Here is a 5601-nt window from a genome sequence, read left to right as displayed (position 1 = left end):
CGCGGCTCGTGACACAGTCTTCCGACCGCACGTGCCCATACACGGCGCCGCCGATGATACTCGGCGCATTGTTTAGCCTTTAACGCTCGGTGGTCGGCGACAGACGGTTGGCGGGCGCGGCGGAGGTCGGCCTTCGCGCTGTTGGGCTGCGAGTGCGGGGTGCGCCGCCGCCGCCGCCGGTGGCGGTCGGGATTTCCTGCGGCGGGTGGCCAGCCTCGGCCGCGGCCTGAGGCGCTGCTCTCCGGCCGTCCAGCTGGGGTCGGTACCGGTGCACCGCGAGTGTTTGCCCGGCTCTGGCGGGCCGACCGTGGTGTGGGCCGCGCCAGCTGGCGCCGGCCGCTGATGATGCGGAGTGTGGTGGAGCGGTGCGTTGCTGCACGCGGCAGCGGCGGCCGGCCCCGACCGCCACCACCGGGCACCGGCGCGCGCCGCACACCAGCACCGCGCCACCGCACAGCGCGGGGCCAGCGGGGGCACCGCTCCACCGCGCAGCGCGGGGCCAGCAGGGGCACCGCTCCACCGCACAGCGCGGGGCCAGCAGGGGGACCACTCCACCGCACAGCGCAGGGCCGGCAGGGGCACCACTCCACCGCACCGGGCACAAAGATGCCGCCCGGTGGTGGGAGACAAGCGCGGCGGAGCCAGACAACCCTGGCCTCCTGCTGAAATGACCAACTCCGGTGCCTCTGCACACGTGACGCAGTGACACTGCACTGCCTTTTATCATTTCGTGAAGACGGTGCATTCCGATCATTTCGCGCTAAAAGCCCCGACGTCGCTTCAGCCCTGCATACCATTCTTGTTGGTGAGAGCAGGCAGCAAAAGAGCACGTTCGGTGGGCGGCAAACTCTGCCACCGATGAGCAGGTATATCACTGAATGCCGTGATACGGGTAAAATAGTTGCAGCCGTCTGATCTCGGCCGGGGTCCGTGTGTGCAGAGCTCGGGTCTTGGGCGGATCTGTGCCTGTGTTAAACTTCCGGTCAAGCCGGTTGCGTCTGGCCGAACCAGGTATGGAAACAGGTGACATCTGGCTCTTTCCTGCAGCCTGCAAATTGTTCGCTCTGAGGCCAATGCCGAAACTTTGCCAAATATGACACGCGCCCTAGCTGTCTCATCCGGATCCAGGTCATGACCGGTGAAACCAGTCTGGTGCTGTAAAGTCATGTTCTAGAGAATTTCAGGGCACGAACCTTGTCACAACGCGGCCAGTCTTCGGAAATCCGCGAGCCTTTTCTTCCTTAGCCATATGGCCAGTACCCTTGATAAGGAATTCGTTTCCTCCTGTGATACTTGCGATACTTCGTGACCATAAGCCGTGCCATGAAACGCTAAATGACATGCCTAAACACCAGTTCATTCCATCTTTCCAAGCTCAAGGGAGCGGAAGACGCGGATTTATTACTTACATCAACACAAGCTGGGGGGGGGGGGGGGGGGGGGGGGGGGTTGTGGGGTGGGGGGCTCTGGAGTACCTCCGCCCAACGGTACCCAGAGTATGGGAGACATAAAATCCTTCCCTTTTTACAGAGCATTTATATATCCGATCCCTGCGTATTTTGGCTCCATGCTAATCAATGAGTGCAGTCTCACTCGACATACAGGCAGGGGATCCCCTCGCGGAGGTCGCGTGTCGCCGGCGCGCGGCCGCCTACCGTCGCCGGGATCGGCCGCGCCGTCGGCTCCCGGGCGGCCGGCGGCCCGGCAGCGCGCGCCGGCCGGCCGCAGTGCTGCGGCGGCGGCTGGGTGGAGCGGCACGGCAGCGGCGCTCCCCTCTGCAGAGTCGGCGCGGGCCGGCGGGACGAGCGGCGCGTGGGAGGACCAGCCCTGTGAGCGTCGGAGGACGTCCGAGCGGCCGTGTTCGTGCTAAGCTGTAGCTCCGCTCCGCCGGAGGCCGCTGGACTCCGAGCCTCGCCCGGCGCGCCGGGCCGACGGCGTCTGTGTTGAGGTGCTGTGCGCTGCGGCCGGAACAGCGCAGGGCGACAGAATGGTCGTGCAGCCGCGCGAGATCGCCTCCTCCATCCGCGACAGGATGCTGATCTACGACAGCGCCATGGACCGCCAGAAGCGGAAACACTCAGGTAGAGCGCGCTCATCGGCGCCGTCTCTGCGGCACGCGGGCGTCACTGGCGCCGCCGCCGGGGATAAGCACGCGGGCCGCGCAGTTTGAGTGTCACGTCGGCACACATGGGTGTGAGGGCGGCAATATGTGACATTCACAGGCGTAGTGCGGGTCATGGGATGTCACTGGGTACAAATGTGCTCTAGCCGGTCACTGCCCTAATGCAAGGCGAAATGTGCGTGCGCTCTGAAGGAAACCAGAGATGCACTGTAAATCCATGGCTTACTCCAGTCAGGATACAAAAGGGCAGGGTGAAGACCGCCAGACATAAAAGGACTTAAAATTCCACGGATGCAAGGCACTGCACGAGGCTTTTTCCGCTGGCTGGACGTGTGGACAAGTCACGTGCATGACAGGAACATGACGACGCGGGCCGACATGCTGATACAAATGCCTTTTTGTCTTGCAATGCAATACCACGGCATTGTGGGAATTCTTGCAAAGAATGTGGTGCATCCGCTGTCAGGTGTCTCCTCGAGACAGGACACGCGTAAACCCTCTTCTCCCAGTAAAACTTCCGTTCGGCGCCAAAATCAGCTCGTTTGGCTGATCTGGCTCCGCTTTGCAAGCCCGTGATTTAACGAGCAGGCAGCAGCGGGGAGCGCTCACCAAAACGTACACATGACTGGCAGTCAGCGGACCGGGCCTATCACGCAACTGTCTGGCAGACGACCGGCTCGAGCTGGCGCCGGTCGGCGGAGCTGCCGGCCGCGCCGCTCCCACAGCCGACCGTTGCGTCAGGTCCGCGGGCGGCGGCGTGCCGCGGATGCCCCCGTGCCGGACGCCGGCTACCGGCCGTGCTGCTCGCCGGCCGGGCCGTGCCGTACTGACCTCCGGCGGCGCGGCCGCGGCCGGTCGGCGCGCGGCCTGCGCTACACCTGCAGTGCGGCGCGGGTCAGGCGGCGGCGGCAGGAGGCGCCGCGCCGGACCGGTTCGGAGTGCCCGCAGGAGCGCCGAGGCGGTGCCGGTCCCGCCACTAACGGCCGGTCAGGCGCGGTGCGGCGGCCCCGCGCGCCGGTGACAGTCTTCGTTAGCGCCGGCCCGGCCCGATCCGGCCCGGCCCGGCCCGGCCCGACCCGGCCCGACCCGGCCCGACCCGGCCCCACCCGGCCGGTGAATTCGCATGATTGGAAGGGGTCGGCGCACGTCTGGCCGGGGTGCCAGGGGAACGCGAGGGGAGGAGGGTTGGAAGGTGGGCTGTGCCGTTGGGAGGGGGGGGGGGGCTTTGAGCGCCGAGGGAGACTGGAATGAAAGCATGCGGAAACGTAACGAGGAAAAACGACGGCATAAAAAAGATGCCAGATAATAAATCGTCGGAATGGCAGTCGATGGTAAAGCCCCAGTTGAACATCCAGCGCTGACGATGTCGACAAGTGAGCTGTGTCGTGCCAGTCTAGGGGAGACTGTTCTATTCACCCGAGTGTCGTATCCAGCTAACTCAGGTGACACGTTTTTGGCGCCGCGACTCTGAGCCGTGCCGGTGTTTTTGTGAGGTCAGCGACGACCCGTCATCTGGTCAGGACTCAGGACCGGTTTGACGCAGCCGCCAGTGTGACTTGGGATGCGCTTTTTATGGGCTGAGGTCTTCGACATCGCAGGCGGTTACTGACGAGACGCTAAAAAGTCTGCACTGGCTGATCTGAATTCTACGCGATGGAGCACCACAGGCGGTGGCTGGGACACCGCTGTAGCGTGCAGCAATGTGAGGTAATTGGTACATGAGTGATCGGCGTACCTCAGCATTACGGTGATTTAGCGAAAGCTCGCTCCTCCGTGTGGATTAATCACATAAGCCGTTATGGCTGCAAAGGTCTGCTCGTGTTGAGACGTATCACCACGGAATCTGAGGTTGCAGACTGGGCCGCGAAACACCGCGTGGTTAGCTGTCATAATGCGGACAGATTTTGTCGCTTCTCAGCACGTCGTGCTTGGCCACAAATCCGACCGACAGCACACGCGTGTTATAACAGTTCGAGACATTATTTCGCGCTGACAGGGCGCCGGTGTGTCCAGCTCTACGGTTCACTCGGGTGGGTAGTATAATTCATCGGACTCCCACGCAGCTGGGAACTGGGCACCGGAACCGCATAATTGTCTCGGCGGGGGCCAGAATATTCCCACATCCACAGGCGCGCCTCAGGTTCGATGCGTGGTGAACGATCTGGGGGAAGCGGCGGCGGATTCACGGAAGGCGTGGCGTCATCGACTGTAACTGGCTCACGACGACCTGTGAGAGGTCACCGCAAAATTTGCAGAACCTGTGCTGAGAACTGCTGTGGAGGTTACTGTAACGCGCTGAAGCGCATATCCTGCAGGTGCGTTCTTTTCCGCGGCTAGTGTCTTTGTTAGGTCGTCGGGATCATTGTCAGACATCCTGGCCGTTATCGTGTGCATGTGCCTGGACGGAACCAACCCCTGGACATCAACACGGGCTCGTTTTGCGAACCGCAAATCGTGCTTACGCTGCCCTTTCATCAAGTGGCAAGCTCGTGGAACCAAGCCTACCATTACCAGCACTTTGATTGCATGGACTTGCTGTTGCATCTGTTGCGTTTTCCCCGTGATGACTGGGTGCGGGAGGGAAGACCGCCGCCGCGTCTCGCACCAGGCATCATCACACAAACACCCCCAGCCAGCGGCGGCTCGCCCCACCTATTGCCTGCGTCGCGAAAACAAACGCGACGTGGCTGGGAAACACGCTCACGATGACGAGGCATCGCCAGCGTGCGCGGTTGGCCTGGCGCGGTGAACCCCCGGGTGCCGGCGACCGCCGCGTCTGACCCAGCTCCGGCGCCGTGTGTGACTTAGCTCGGTAGCCGTGTCTGGCCCAGCTCCAGCGCCGCGTCTGACCCAGCTCCAGCGCCGTGTGTGACCCAGCTCGGTAGCCGTGGCTGACCCAGCTCCGGCGCCGTGTCCTACCCAATTCGGAGCTGTGTCTGACCCGGCTCGGTAGCCGTGGCTGACCCAGCTCCGGCGCCGTGTATGACCCAGCTCGGTAGCCGTGTCCGACCCAGCTCGGTAGCCGTGTCCACCCACGCTCGGTAGCCGTGTCCCGACCCAGCTCGGTAGCCGTGTCTGACGCAGCTCCGGCGCCGTGTGTGACCCAGCTCGGAAGCCGTGTCTGACCCAGCTCCGGCGCCGTGTGTGACCCAGCTCGGTAGCCGTGTCTGACCCAGCTCTGGCGCCTTGTCTGACCCAGCTGGGTAGCCGTGTCTGACGCAGCTCCGGCGCCGTGTGTGACCCAGCTCCGGCGCCGTGTGTGACCCAGCTCCGGCGCCGTGTCTGGCCCAGCTCCGGCGCCGTGTCTGACCCAGCTCGGTAGCCGTGTCTGACCCAGCTCGGCAGCCGTGTCTGACCCGGTTCTGGCGCCGTGTCTGACCCAATTCGGAGCCGTGTCTGACCCGGCTCCATTGTGGTGTCTGACCCAGCTCCACCGCCGTGTCTAACCCAGCTCCATCCCTCCGTGTTGCAGATGGCTC

This window comes from Pollicipes pollicipes, unplaced genomic scaffold (genome assembly GCF_011947565.3).
Source record: "Pollicipes pollicipes isolate AB1234 unplaced genomic scaffold, Ppol_2.1 Scaffold_7231;HRSCAF=8579_pilon_pilon_pilon, whole genome shotgun sequence".
Taxonomy (NCBI): Eukaryota; Metazoa; Arthropoda; class Thecostraca; order Pollicipedomorpha; family Pollicipedidae; genus Pollicipes; species Pollicipes pollicipes.
The sequence above is the reverse complement of the archived record's forward strand: the minus strand, read 5'-3'. Positions refer to the sequence as shown.